At 41.0% G+C, this 16,218-nt stretch overlaps 1 long non-coding RNA gene across 1 annotated transcript; it reads left to right on the top strand.

The window, feature by feature from the left end:
- Window positions 1-5,007: 5,007 nt before the first annotated feature.
- On the top strand, window positions 5,008-15,923 carry LOC147839697 (uncharacterized). Its single transcript, XR_015515490.1, has 3 exons — window positions 5,008-8,292; window positions 13,402-13,790; window positions 13,962-15,923. It is a non-coding gene; the product is annotated as an uncharacterized LOC147839697 (long non-coding RNA).
- The last annotated feature ends 295 nt before the right edge of the window (window positions 15,924-16,218 follow it).

Genomic DNA, 16,218 nt, shown 5'->3' with positions numbered 1-16,218 from the left:
CCTGCATGTCTGTCTATTCCTCTGGGGGATATATATGCAGAGGAGGCAAAAAAGGAGACCTGACAATATAATATTTATGCAGTCACAATGCGGTTTAATAGAGGATGAGTATATAAGCATGCCATCTATTGAATGCATGACTATGAATCTCTGCCTCTTTTTTAAAAGCAGTGCAAGGTAATTGTACTCACTCAGTAGCATTTTCTCTGCGATGGAAAACGTGCTGGAGATATTCCTCAGAGGTTTTGGTTCTCCTCTGCACATCCATGATTTGAATCTCCTGTTCCATGACGTCCCAAAGGTGCAATATTGGATTAAAATATGATGACTGTGGAGCCATTTTAGGATAGTGAAGTCACAGCAATGTTCAAGAAAACAGTTTGAGATGATTTGAGCTTTGTGACATTGAGTGTTGTCCTGCTAGATGTAGCTATTACAAGATGAGAACATAGTAGACATAAAGGAATTGACATGGTCTGCAGCAATACTCAGGTACTCAATACTCAATTGGTACTAAATGGCCCAAATTGTGCCAAGAAAACATCCCCCACACCATTACACCAGCACAAGCCTAAACTGATGATACAAGCAGGATAGCTCTATTATGCTATCTTGTTGATGATTTTTTCACAAACCCTTACCCAACCATCTAAATGTCCAACATAGGCTCATTCTGAAAATGTAGCCCTATTCTGGAGATCACGAATTATATAGCCAGAAGTACGCATAACTGCATTTAGTTTTTAAAACGAACGCTACATGGCTGTATGACGCTGTTCCTTTTCACACTTACCAGCTGACTGCTTAGCTCTGTATGCAGGCAGGACAAAAACAAAAGTCAAAAATTAAATAAACAAGTAAATAACAGCATGAGAATGTGTTAAAATCTGAAAACATGGTACTAATCAGGCAAGGACTTTCTCAGGATTTCTTTTGAAAACTGTTGGTTGGGTTTAGGGGAGTGGGTTGCTTTTGAAAACACTATTGGTTGTTTTTTTAAGCAAAGAGGAGGTCAGTCAGTCATTCACTCAGTCGACAGTCAGTTGACAGCGGCCTCTGGTGGATTTAAATGAGTACAGCAATTGCGAATGGCACTCCAGAGAAAAATTTGAGATCTGAAAAAGCGTACACATCGACCTCTGGTGAATTTGCGTAAACAAACACTGCAAAAAAAAAAAAAAAAAAAAAACGCAGCTCCTGGGACATATTTGGTGCTCTCCAGAAATGTATATAGCAGTACATTTTCAGAATGAGCCTAGGTTGCAAATGTTGTATTAGAAATCGACTTTTTTTCTTGTTTATAGTCCAAATATTTTAAAACTATTAAATCAAGAAGCATTTTTGAGACAAAATGATGCAAAAATGTATCTTTTCTCGTTTTTCAGAAAAAAAAAACAAGTTAAAATTAAGTTAGTTTCTCCTTAGAACAAGTTAAATAATCTTCCAGTGGAGTAAGCAAAATATTCTAAAACAAATGTATTTACTTAACATTACTTTTTTCTGAAAACAACACCTTCTTTTACTCATCTAGAAAATGCTTCTAAGAATTACAAAATATCATAAGTTCAAGCAGTCAAAAAGTGAAAAGGATAAAAAAAAAAACTTCATTAATAATAAATGAATTATCATAATAATCTTAATGATCGCTTATCCATAGAGCACTGTCACATCAATTACCCCTGAAACACTTTTTTGTTGGATTCTCGATGCTTTTAAAATAATTGTTAGCTACTTGGAGTAGAAACAAAGGACAAAGTCAGAAAGACATTTTTTTTTAAAAAGTAGCATTACTACCTTTGTAATGAGTGGCTATTTGATTTGCAGTAGTTTTTCTGAGACTGTCAACATAGAACTGAAACTTTATGAGACTTTCAAAAGAACTGCATCTTGCTTCTCCCTTTTCCATTGTCTGTAGAATCTAAACTTTATTGTGTGAAAATCTGTGTGAATCAGTAGTTTCTGAAGTTAATAGAACGCACCATATACTACTGGTCTTCAAGTCTTCTATCAGCTTCCTAAATAAATAGGCTATAAAATACACAGTTGATCACTTAGGCCTATTAAATATAAATATTTCTATATTTCTATAATATTTCTATAATTTTTAAATAAACAAATATGATTAAATAAACTGTACTGAAAGAAAAAAGAACAAGAAAGAACACCGCCTTGATAGAGAAACTTATTTTTTCGAAGTGCTTTAATTTTAGACAGTTATTTAAGATTTTTTAGTTACACAAAATTAGCCTACTAGAGAAATTTTATGTTGACACGGGATATGAGCAGAACTGGTTTACCAGCGAGCAAGTGCACAACCTTGGAGCAGAATGCTTAGCTAAGCGTCACATCGCTCAGCTCTGCTCACATGCTCTGGCTGCTATATCAGTTCAGTATGTTTACTATGTTATATAACTGCCCCCTGCTGGCCTTGTATTTCTTGTGTTAAACCATATTGTGCTGTGCCGCAATGTACTGCAGTAACATGCGACACCACTTTAGATCACTTGCGCATTCTCAGTAGCCATATCTGTAGAAACACTTAAATCTCTCTTGCTTGGACTTTAGCAAATCATCTTGAGTTTCTGAAATGATTAAAATAATCTAGAAAACCTCACTTATTCAAGAGCAAGCTTTTTGTTTCATGGATGCAACAAAAGCAGTGCAAGCTGGAATCACAATATCATAATCCTATTTGAACATATGAATCAATGTGTCTTGGTTAGGCAATACAAATAACTTCCAAAAGCTTTGTATTTAGATACTGACACTGCCAACTCAGAGATACGAAACAGGCATCTCTGTTAGACATTGATCGCACGCAACAGCTATCGGAAGCATCCTGTGTTTCCTCCCCTTCCTTTCTTCTTATCTACACTTAATTGCCAACCGTCTACCCAAGTCGTTATTCAACCCACTATTAAAAGAGCAGAGCAGACACAGGTCAGACATTGGTATCCTACGCACTCTGCCAACCGCCATTCCATGTCATCACTTCCTGTGTATACCCTGCTCTCATTAGAGCTCAAATCTGCCATCGTCCTCCTGCTGCTGATCCTCCACTTGCCCATCAGCCGCACACAGCAAAATCAATACCCTTCCTGGAAAAGCTTTAAGGGTCCATTCTATATCTAACCCTTATTAGTGCAACTGCTGCTCATGACATTTACCATATAAGACCTGTGTCCATGTCAACGACCCTCAACCTGGCTCCAACCCCCTGAAAACAAACCACCGCTCACAGTATCGCTCTGAAACTGTCACTGTTGCTATGGCAATGCCCATTTCAAGATAATTGTTGTGTTGTGGAAACCAAACACACCCAAACAGTCCAAATTTACATGGTACAATCACCTTTAGGAGCAGTAAATTATTAAGAGGGGCTTTACAGCATGATCTGTTGGAAAAATATATTGATCGATGTGCTTTTTTTAAACACTACAATCAAATATTAGAGATTTTCCGGTCATCTGGCCAGATATTGGAAGCAGGTGATTTTGATCTCAACATGCAAATGGCATCCCTAAATATTGAATTGGCGCAGCAGGAACAAGACGTCAACATGATGTCACATTGACATTGTTGTGGGGGCGTTGCATTTTGTTTTGAAATGAAAATTGTGTTGAAAACCCAATATCAGGCCAACGTCAATGTCCAATGTTCAACCTAAAATCAACCAAATTTCAACGTCTAATGATGTTACTGCTTGACGTTGAGTGGACGTTACCACTATGAATATGAATTTTGGTTTCCAAACCTGACAAATAAATGTCAGTATTTGACGTCAATATGACTTTGGTTCAAGATGTTGGCTCAACATTGATTGTTGGGAGAGGGGATTTTTGAAAGTATCTAAAAATAATCTCACTGCCAATGCGATTTTTTTTTTTTTTTTAACTTCATATACTGAATATTTTCTAATGGGGCAACTGCTTTGTTTACAGCACTGAATAGGAAATACCACATGAAGAGTTCAGATCGAAAACCTCTAAATGCTATCTGAAATTTTCTCCTAAAATTTGCATTTTTTTCAGCCTGTTTGTTTATGTTCAGTTATTTCAAGAGCAATGAAAAGAACATATTCTACACTATAAAAGTAAAATTAGTCAGAGAAAAATGCTAGTTTTAAAAGAAAATAATAAAGAGGTTTTAGAGGTTTTTGCACCTAAACTCTTCACATATATATATATATATATATATATATATATATATATATATATATATATATATATATATATATATATATATATATATATATATATATATGTAGAGTTTCTGAACGCACAACACGTTAAACCTTGAGGCGGATGGGCTGAAGCAGAAGACCACACCGGGTGCCACTTCAGTCAGCTAAGAACAGAAAACTAAGTCTACAATTTGCACAGGCCTACCAAAATTGGATAATGAAAGATTGGAAAAATATGGTCTGATATGTCAGTTTCTGCTGCGACATTCGAACGGTAGGGTCAGATTTTGGCATGAAGAACATGAAAGCATGGATCCATCCTGCCTTGTTTCAAAGGTTCAGGCTAGTGGTGGTGGTGTAATGGTGTGGGCGATATTTTCTTAACAAAATACACAAATACACTAATGGGCACACTTTGGGCCCATTAGTACACTGCAAAAAATGCTTTTCTTATTAGATTTTTTGTCTTGTTTCAAACTCAAATATCTAAAAATTCTCAAATCACAAAGAATTTTTTAGACAAGCAAAACATATTGTCTTGTTATGAGAAATAATATGCCAATATTAAGTGAGTTTTTCCTTAAAAAATCCTTAAAACAAGCAAAATAATCTGCCAATGGGGTAAGCTAAATAATCTTGTTTTTCCTTTTGACATAAGATTAATTTGCTTACCCCATTGGCAGATTATTTTGCTTGTTTTAAGGATGAACTCACTTAATATTGGCATATTATTCCTTAAGACAAGACAATGTGTTTTGCTTATCTAGAAAATTCTTCTTGATTTGAGAATTTTTAGATATTTGGACTTGAAACAAGACAAAAAATCTATGTAAGAAAAGCATTTTTTGCAGTGTACCAACTGAGCATTGTGTCAATGCCACAGCCTACCTGAGTATTGTTGCTGACCATGTCCATGACCAAAATCTCTGAGGAATATTTCCAGTACCTTGTCAAATCTATACTGCAAAAGATTAAGGCAGTTCTGAAAGCAAAAGGGGTCCAACTCGGTTTCTAGTAAGGTGTACCTAATAAAGTTGCCGATGAGTGTATATTAATCATGTTGTTCCATAAGTTGCACTTACAGGCAGTGAATTTGCATATTTTTCAGCCTTTCTACTGTTTTCCTTTTGATTAGGTATGTTTTATGTAGCATCATTTCATAATGGTAAAGTCAGATCAATATGTTCTCACTTTAGTGCAGTTGTTGCCTTTAAATTTAAATCACTGCAGAGTTATGAATCAGACAATCCCCCTTGCACTCACATTAAATTTTTAAAATGTTTTTAGCAACACAATAGGAATCGGTGCATCACTATTAAATATAGTTATGAATTTAACAAAAACTACATTCATAATAAACTCTTGGCCTGAAAAATAAACCTTTTCATGGTTGAAATGAGTAGCTTGAGTTGTGGTTTTGTAAAGAACTGTTTGAGAAATCTTACGAATACTCTTTTGAAGTCTGTGTGTTGGATTTTCCCCCTCCATCTTCAAGTTCCCAGTGCAATCCATTTTTAAAATTGTAAAATTCACATGAAAAGATCTAAAAAAAAACATCAGGCTAAATGTAGATGTTGATACGTACTTAAATTGAAAGGAAAAGGCGATAACAGGGGAAGAACCAAAAATTGAGTTAATCAAAACGGAGCACTTTTTTGGTATTTTACCACAATCACAGTGAAGTTTCATAAGCTGGAAAATTTAGTCTATTTTTAGAAGCCTTGTTGGGAGAGTGATAAAGCAGAAAATGGTTCCTTCATAGTTTTGTGCTTTCCAATCTTTGATTGCAGGGATACTTTTGACTTTGTTTTAATATCTGGTGTATTCTGATAGCATAGTCATATATTTGAATTCTGGACATGGTTGTGAGCAGATATGAATGCTTTCTGCCAATCAGAGAAGCAAGAACACTGAAATTTTGGATCAGATAAAGCTTGAATTAGAACCTGACCTGTCTGGATGTGTGAGAATCTGCCCGAACACTTTGTTTGATAGGGATCTCAAAGGGCAGAACATTGCAGATTGGATCGTCAATCCCTGTGGTGAGTTTTTTTTTAAATAGATGTTCTGCTTTTTATTAACTTGCGATAATGTTCAAATCTAATGTGCTGAATGATTTGGACGCCCTGTGGGGTCTTAAAAACTGGTTGCATCAAACCCTGAAACCATTATTGAAAATAAATTTGAGTTAACTAATTTTAACTTAAGAGATTGTAACTTGGCATTGGTTTTTATTATAAGCCATGACATTTGTCAGAAAGCTGGTCCAGTTTCAGATGAATTTAGCTCTCATTTTAAGAATGTCTTTGGAATAACTGGCCATTTTCTAACATTCAGGGTAAAAAGTGACTACCTGCACAGCACTTCACTAGCTGGCCTTTGCTACATTGGTGTGGGTGTCCATTGGGTGCTTGGGTTTCCCCCCAGTTCAAAAACATGCGGTATAAGTGAATTGACAAAATGAAAAAGTCCGTAGTGTGTGAATGAGTGTGTATGGGTGTTTCCCAATACTGGGTTGCTGCTGGAAGCGTATCCGCTGCATAAAACATATGCTGGAATGAACCGTCAACTTATCCAGCATAAATTTTACACAGCAGATGCCCCTCCAGCCGCAATCTATCTTCAGGAAACAGCAACACACACACATTCACACACATACACTACGGACAATTTAGCTTACCCAATTCACCTGTACCACATGTCTTTAGACTTGGGGGAGAAACCGGAGCACCCAGAGAAAACCCATGCAAACGCAGGGAGAACATGCCAACACACAGAAACCCCAACTGACCCAGCCGAGGCTCGAACCAGCGGCTTTACTGCTGTGAGGCGACAACACTACCTACTAATGAATTAAGCTGCTTTGTGTAGTGTGTTTGCTTTGTATTGTTGTATATGAGGCTATTTCAGTTTTATTTTGTGACACCATACATGCTGTGACATTTTCCCTATAAGATTCATAATCTCATTGTGTGCTCTCTGGACAGTTATTTCATGCTCGGTGAAAGTAAAAACGTAACCGGTTAGGAAATAAAAGAGATGTAAACGGCTTGTTGTTCATTGCTGTCAGTTTTGTGGATTTCTCATCTTGTACACCGTTTGTGAGCAATCCCCATTGAGCAGAATTCATAAAACAACAGTTTTATGCTGACTGTTTTTTCAAGGTTTCCCTGCAGATGATCGATCTGTTCAAACACATTGCCGCTTTTATGCTGAAATTGCATTTTATTCAAGTCGGCTCCGAACAACTCCCCGGTTGTAAAACGAAGTGCCTTTTCTTTAAAGTGCATGTTTAACTTAAAAGGTAAAGATATTGAGATTTCCGTGACTCGGTTAACTTACATCAAACTCTATTTTTAATTGGCTTATTCCCTCTGTTCCAGCAGCATCAAATATTATGCTTTTTCAAATATTACCTTTCATGTCATTTTTTAAAGCTCTTTGCGAATGTAAAAGGTCTGAAAATAGTCAAAGATCAAAATCAAATTAGGAATTAGTATGATGGTGCACTTAAAATCAGCCTTTCTCAATAGCAGTATTACAGACTTATTGCAATAAATAACATTGAAAAGTCTCATTTTTAAACCCACAGTGGACGGACATGTTTGTAACCTCTGTCCTACATATCTGCTTTTTTTTTAAATGTCCCTTAGAAAGTGGTCCTTTAAAGGCTGTTTAGAGGAAGAGCATTGATTGACTGGGAGCTTTTAGAGTCTGTGAAGTAGAGCATGCAATGGGGCCTCAGATAATGTTGACTTTATATGGCATTCAGGCATATTTTAAAGCCAGTTCTGCAATGTTCGGACAGCTCTGGATGTGGGGCTATCAGCTCAATGCAGGGGGATTGATGCAAGCTTTTTCACTAATATACCAAAATCCATCAATGTTGACTGATAAAAATGTTAAATGTTACAAATAAATGAATAATAAGTGAATCTGTGTGAATTTTAGGATAGTTTATCGCAGCAGTTTTTTGTTATCTCAGAGTATGCTGACAGAAGAAGGGTTACAACCCAAATTTCAGCTACAAAAAAAAAAAAAAAAAAGAGTTGATTTTTAAAATTAGGATATTCGTTTGTGTGACTGCGAAATTTTTGGGGCTTGAAAATGTCACGGTTGCAGGTTTGTGCGCTTTTCCGGAGTGTCTGTTTGATCACGTTGGTTTGTTTTTGTTCTCCTCGTGTATTTGTTTTGATCACGTGTGATGACAGCACTCAGCTGGCTTGATGAGCTCGCCAGCTGAGGCTCATATTCGGGTCTATATATGGGCCACGTTTTCTGTGTGTCTTTGTCAGTTCGTTATGTGTGCTTATGGTGTGCTATTCTGTCTGTGTGCGTAGGATCTGAGGACTATTTTCTGGACCCTGTTTCCCGTCTGATTCCTGCCCGATCTCTCCTAGCACTAGCACCATTCTTTACTTGATTTTTGTTTGACTTTGTCAATAAATATTATTTTGTTTAACTCGCACTTGGATCCCTCAGAACATTCATTTATACCTGACAGAACGAACTGACCTTCACCATGGATCCAGCGAGTGCATCACAGATTTCAGAGTTCCTCACAAACAGCAATGCCCGGATCGATCGCCAAGATGAAGCGTTGGCCACCACAGCACAGGCTATCCAGGCCCTGGTTGAGCAGGTTTCACTGCTGACGACGCAGGTTCAACAGCTGGGTTCTGGAGCAGCTCAAGCGGCTCCTGCACCAGCCCCGGAGGTGATACCTGCGCCAGTTATTGCTAACGCTAGCCGCTCTGCTGAGCCTCGCCTTCCTCCTCCGACCTGCTATGCTGGAGAGCCGCACTTGTGTCGGTCCTTCCTGGCCAAATGCTCCCTGTACATCACCCTGCAGCCATCCTTGTTTTCCTCTGAGCAGTCCAAGGTGGCGTTCGTAATCACCCTCTTGTCTGGAAGAGCAGCCCAATGGGGTACCACAGCATGGGAGAAAAAGCTACCGTGTTGTTCATCCTTCGATCTTTTCTCCAAAGAACTCAAGAAGGTCTTTGATAGGGCCGCCTCAGGGAGAGAGGCCGCCCGAATCCTTGCTGAGCTCCGCCAGGGGAATCAAAGCGTGGCGGACTATTTAATCGAGTTCCGCACGTTGGCTGCTGAAAGCGGTTGGAACGCGGAGGCTCAATGGGACATGTTTCTACATGGGCTTTCGGATCGGCTCCAGGATGAGATCTACTCTTTAGATCTGCCTAAGATGCTGGACGAATTAGTGGATCTGGCTATCCGGGTGGATTCCAGACTGCTCCGCCGTGAGAGTCGCTTGAGGCATGACAGATTTCCGGATCCTGTTCCTGAGCTTCCGGTCTCGGCGGTGGCGCCGGAGATGAGTAGCGCTGACCCGGAGCCCATGCAGGTGGGCAGATCCCGCTTGTCCGTGCAGGAGAAGCGTCGTCGGAGAGCTGAGGGACTCTGCCTTTACTGCGGGGGGGCGGGGCATCGGGTGGCTTCCTGTCCCATAAAAGACAACACCCATCAGTAGGTAAGAGGTTACTGATGGGTGAAATCAGTTTGGACAAATCCTCTGCGGCGGCCACATTACTACCTGTCACCATAACATGGGGTTCCGGAAGTCAGAACACCCACGCCCTTGTCGATTCCGGGGCGGAGGGAAATTTCATAGACTCCAGTTTTGCTTTCAGTTTTAAACTTCCGGTTATAGCTCTGGCACAACCCATTGCAGTACGCGCACTCAGCGGACTTTCCCTTCCCACTATCACTCACTCCACTAAACCCATAAAACTGATCACGTCTGGAAATCATGTTGAAAACATTTCATTTTTTTTAACAGACTGTTCCAACACACCGGTGGTTTTAGGTCATCCTTGGTTAATTCTTCATAAGCCTCATATTAACTGGGGTCTTAATACTATATTTTCGTGGAGTGAGAACTGTCATCAGTCTTGTCTTTCGTCTGCTCGTTCTGCTGTTTCTTGTTCTGTGTTTCAGGAGGAGCGCATGGACCTGTCAAACGTGCCCAGTGAGTACCTCGACCTGAAGAGAGTGTTCAGTAAGTCTCGAGCTGCTTCTCTCCCTCCTCACCGTCCCTATGACTGTGCAATAGACTTATTGCCAGGTACGTCTCCGCCTAAAGACAAGTTATACTCTCTTTCTATTCCTGAGAGGGAGGCCATGGAGAAATATATTTCTGATTCTCTAGCGGCCAAGATCATACGGCCCTCTTCTTCACCGGCGGGGGCGGGGTTCTTTTTCGTGTAAAAGAAAGATGGGTCTCTTAGACCCTGCATTGACTATCGAGGGCTGAACAGCATCACGGTGAAGAATACGTATCCTTTGCCGCTGATGTCTTCAGCGTTCGAGCGTCTGCAGGGGGCTTCGTTTTTTCACGAAATTAGATCTCCGTAACGCATATCATTTGGTTCGCATGAAGCAGGGTCATGAGTGGAAAACTGCGTTTTTGACCCCCAGGGGGCATTTTGAATATTGTGTTCTTCCGTTCGGGCTTTCTAATGCTCCTGCAGTTTTCCAAGCACTCGTAAATGACGTGTTGCGAGACATGATAGATCAGTTTATTTATGTCTACCTGGATGACATTCTGATTTTTTCTCGTTCTCTCCAGGAACATGTGCAGCACGTCAGGCGAGTGCTTCAGCGGCTGCTAGAGAATGGGCTTTTTGTCAAGGCGGAGAAATGCCTGTTCCATGCACAGTCTGTTCCCTTTCTAGGACACATTGTGTCAGTCGAGGGGGTGCGCATGGATCCAGAGAAGGTTCAGGCTGTGGTAAATTGGCCAATTCCGGAGTCTCGTAAGGCCCTGCAGAGATTTCTGGGCTTCGCCAATTTTTACCAGCGTTTTATTCGCAATTTCAGCCAGCTCGCCGCCCCTCTGACGTCCTTGACCTCCTCCAAAACTCCCTTCAGGTGGTCGAGCGCAGCGCAGGCTGCATTCTCCAATCTAAAGAGCCGCTTTGTTTCAGCTCCCATTTTAGTGACACCTGATCCCTCCCGGCAGTTTGTGGTGGAGGTTGACGCGTCAGAGGTGGGGGTGGGCGCTATCCTGTCCCAGCGCGCCGCCTCGGATGACAGAATTCATCCGTGCGCGTTTTTCTCTCACCGATTATCTCCCGCAGAACGAAACTACGACATTGGTAATAGGGAGTTGTTGGCTGTCAAACTCGCTTTGGAGGAGTGGCGTCATTGGTTGGAGGGTTCGGGGGTTCCCTTTATCGTTTGGACCGATCATAAGAACCTCGAATACATCAGGTCCGCCAAACGACTCAGCTTCAGGCAGGCTCGGTGGGCATTATTTTTCGGACGTTTCGACTTTACCATCTCTTATCGGCCGAGTTCCAAAAACATCAAGCCCGACGCGTTATCCCGTCTTTTTGATTCTTCCGAGCGCAATACGTCTCTTGAGCCCATCGTTCCCCAGAGGATTTGTATTTCTGCAGTGACATGGGAGATCGAGAGCAGGGTCCGCACAGCCCTGGACGGGGTAACGCCCCCGGTCGGATGCCCACCTAGTCGATTGTTTCTGCCGGAGGGGATTCGGTCTGACGTCATTCGATGGGGACATTCCTCCAAAGTGGCTTGTCATCCAGGGGTGAGTCGTACATTATTCTTAGTTAAACAGCGATTCTGGTGGCCAGCTATGGCACGGGACACACGCGAGTTTGTTTTGGCCTGTTCCGTTTGTGCTGTTTCTAAGACTTCTAATCGCCCTCCTGCTGGACTCCTTCAGCCGCTGTCAGTGCCTTCGAGTCCCTGGTCGCACATTTCGCTAGATTTCGTCACCGGTCTCCCGCCATCTGGTGGCAATACGGCTGTTTTGACCGTTGTGGACCGGTTCTCGAAGGCTACTCATTTTATTCCTCTGCCCAAATTACCCTCAGCCAGAGAGACAGCGGATGCTGTCATTAATCACGTCTTTCGCATTCATGGCCTCCCGACGGATGTGGTTTCTGACAGGGGACCCCAGTTTGTCTCTAAATTTTGGAGAGAATTCTGTCATTTATTGGGAGCGACTGTAAGTCTTTCTTCTGGTTTTCATCCTCAGAGTAACGGACAAACCGAAAGGGCCAACCAAGATCTCGAGCGCATGTTACGTTGTTTGGTTTCCCAGAATCCCTCCTCTTGGAGTCAGCAGCTCCCATGGGTGGAGTACGCACACAATTCATTACCAGTGTCGGCTTCGGGCCTTTCTCCGTTTCAGTGTAGCTTAGGTTACCAGCCACCAGCTTTTCCCAGTCTGGAATCCGAAGTCGCGGTTCCCTCCGCCCACGCCTTTGTCCAGAGGTGTCGACGCACTTGGAACAGGGCCAGACAGACCCTCCTCCAAGTGGGTGCGCGCACCAAGGCTAAAGCCGATCGCCACCGGTCGAAGCCTCCCGTTTACGTCGTCGGTCAAAAAGTGTGGCTTTCAACTAAGAATATTCCCTTGCGTTCCGTATGTAATAAACTTGCACCTAAATTTATTGGCCCATTCACTGTCATCAAGATCATTAGTCCGGTGGCAGTCCGCCTTAAACTTACTCCAGCGTACAGGAGAATACATCCCGTGTTTCACGTTTCTAAATTAAAGCCCGTTTTTCATACGGCGATTAACCCGCCCACTCCGGTTCCCCCCCGCCGCGTCTCGTAGATGGGGAGACCGTTTATTCGGTTAAGCGCATTCTGGACTCGAGACGGAGGGGGCGAGGATTTCAGTACTTGGTGGACTGGGAAGGTTACGGTGCGAAGGAGAGAACTTGGGTGCCTGCAAAGGACATATTGGATCACTCTCTTATCGATGATTACAATCGCCAGGTAAGCGCTTCTGGGAGCACCAGGAGGTGCTCTTGAGAGAGGGGTAATGTCACGGTTGCAGGTTTGTGCGCTTTTCCGGAGTGTCTGTTTGATCACGTTGGTTTGTTTTTGTTCTCCTCGTGTATTTGTTTTGATCACGTGTGATGACGGCACTCAGCTGGCTTGATGAGCTCGCCAGCTGAGGCTCATATTCAGGTCTATATATGGGCCACGTTTTCTGTGTGTCTTTGTCAGTTCGTTATGTGTGCTTATGGTGTGCTATTCTGTCTGTGTGCGTAGGATCTGAGGACTATTTTCTGGACCCTGTTTCCCGTCTGATTCCTGCCCGATCTCTCCTAGCACTAGCACCATTCTTTACTTGATTTTTGTTTGACTTTGTCAATAAATGTTATTTTGTTTAACTCGCACTTGGATCCCTCAGAACATTCATTTATACGTGACAGAAAATGCAAACCTTAGAAAACTTTTTGAAGAGCAAATTTTAAAAAATAATATTGTCACTGTCAAGATTCTGAAACTTTGGTCTTGTTAATTCTTGTTTTGGTGACAGAGTCCAGACACTAGTCCTGTCTTGTCTTGTATGTCGTGCTTAGTTTGAGTTTTCCCAGGGTGGGCACTCATCCTGTCTTGGTTTGTGTCTTTTGTCATTTTTGTGAATGCACGGTCTCCAGTAAGCTGTGCATTCGTGTCTTTGTAGAGAACATGTGCGCACCCCCGAAGAGGGTGCTCGCTTGCTCTTTTGTTTGTTTTGTTGGAAGTGTGCTGTTCTATTCTCAGCGCCTTAGGCTAGTTGGTTTTGGTTGGCGTTGGGAATGGAACATGCACGTTGCATGTGTAAGTGCACAATAAGTGTTTTATTTATCATGTTCTGGTGTCTTGCATTCTGTCTCGTCTTGCTGTTGTGTTAAAGCACGTTGGTTCTGTGTTTACATTGTAGCCGCATGCTTTAGTATTGTGTTTCATGCGAACATAGTTAATGAGTTCTCTTGTCTGCGTGTTCTAGTCCGTTTTTTCTTGAGCACATAGCTTGTGTTGTTTCTTTGTATGGACTCAGAAAAGACTCAAAAGTAATTCACGCAAGAGACACGATGTACACATGCGTAGACAAATCCATGTGCGTAAAATCAAATTCACGTGCGTAAAATATTTATTTATATTTACAAAAAAATTTCACGTGCACAAAATAAAAATACATTTTCATAAAATACGTTGCACAAATGCAAAACACCATTTGCAAATGTATAAGAGTGTACAAAAAGTTTTGAATGTTTAAAACTTGCTAGTTCATCGTGAATGAGAATATGCAAATCATCTTATATGTACGACTCCCCCTGGATGCGTGTGTGTGTGTATTTTTGAGACTTTCCTGCCAGAAACAGGGCAACTTATACCTTTCAGCCAATCAGATGAGAGCTGTAGTCGATGACACCCACTCTGCGCGCCATTTGCGCAGACTGTTTCTCTCCAGCAAGGCGAACGGAGAAAGCAGCAGTCGCAGTTGCACTTTTTTTCATTTACTCATTTATTTGACCATAGCCTCACTCTTTTTATTCATTATTTTGCCTCCGCTCTTCTTATTTATTGTCTCGCAGCCCCATGAGCAAAATGTAGGGTAAAGATGAGGATTGAGTATCGTTCCGGCCTGGCAAGCATAACAGCCCCATTGTGGTCTAGCGGTCAGCGCGTTGCGTTTCGACGCCGTCGATCCGTGTTAACATTTTTTTGTGAATAAAAATAAATATTACGCACGTGAATTTGATTTTATGCACTTGAATTTGTCTACGCATGTGTACATCGTGTCTTTTGCGTGAATTACTTTTGAGTCTTTTCTGACTCCATACTTTGTGTCATGTGCTTTTCATGTGCTGTTAACCCATTTTTAGTTTACCTGTTTGTTTGTTAATATTTTTGCTTATAACTCCCTCTTGTCTGCTGTCCTGTGCCAGTTCATTGTCTTTCACTGGGTGTGTGTGGAATCATCCTGTCATGTGTCCAGTCCTGCCTTGCCAGCCCAGCTTTGGTGTTGTTTTTCCCCTATGGGGTGATTTCTGTTTATTTTATCAAAGATGAATAATTATAATTTCTTGCATTTTAGATCTCTTACCTCTTCCCTACACCAACCTTGACAGTTACGGTCTCAAGTTTGGTAGTTTCACACTCAAAAGAGATCATTTTGACTTGTTTTGTGTATGTCTACAAACTATTTTAAATGCAAAATTACAGGTTTGTTTTTATGTTTTTTTTAAGTACACTGTAAAAATTGCTGTATAATTTACTGTATTACTGGGAATTTTAGTTGTAATACTGTAAACTTTACAAGCACACAGTAAATTAACAATTACATATTTACTGTAGTTTTACAGCACAATTGTAAGTGCACTTATAAACTTGAAACTTGAAACTTATCAACCCAAGCTCATTTTTGAAAATGTACCCCTATATACGTTTCTAGAGACCATCAATTACGTCCCAGGAGCTATCTCAAATTTCTCTCACGAGCGCCTGCTGTGTCTGCTGTTCTTGCACATAATCCACTAGAGGCCGCTGTTGACTGACTGACCGATCGATTGACCCACCCTGCCCCTTCCCTAAACCCAACCCATAGTATTTTAAAAAGCACAGATTGACCAGTGATTTCTCACTTTTACTATAGCATATATGACAAATTTAAAAAGAAATTCAGAAAAAGAAAAGCCCTTGTCTGATTTTTTCCACATTCTCACCATTATTTACTTGTTTCTTTCATTTTTTTGGCTTCTGTTTTTGTCTTACCTGCTTTCTGGAACCATTCTATACCGGATTCAAACACTGTCATTTTGGTCATCTCCTCTTTGCATCTCACATCCACTGATGTACATGGTGAACTAATCAGACAAACTAGTAACAGCCGGAAAACTGTCCATACGGAGGTTAGCGGTCAACTGGTGAGCGTAAAGGGCTGTTGTCATACCGCCCCATAGCGCTCATTTAAAAAAAAAAAATGAAATGGAGAAATATGTACTTCTGGTTGCATAATTTACAATCTCCAGAAATGTCTATAGGGCTACGTTTTTAGAATGAGCCTATGTTGGTTTTATCAACAGCTGCTATACTGGTTCATATACTCTAAAACGTAATTGTGTAGGCTGCCTATATTTTTATAAATAATAAATGTATTCAATTTATTACTTAATTTTAACCAAAACATATTTCAATTTTTTTCTTTTGATAAGATAATAAGAAACAATATATACTTGACTACAAATATTTTTTTGCATTAT

The sequence above is a fragment of the Danio rerio genome, chromosome 18, assembly GCF_052040795.2.
Source record: "Danio rerio strain M-AB ecotype USA chromosome 18, GRCz13ab, whole genome shotgun sequence".
Classification (NCBI taxonomy): Eukaryota; Metazoa; Chordata; class Actinopteri; order Cypriniformes; family Danionidae; genus Danio; species Danio rerio.
This window is presented reverse-complemented; position numbering and strand designations above follow the sequence as displayed.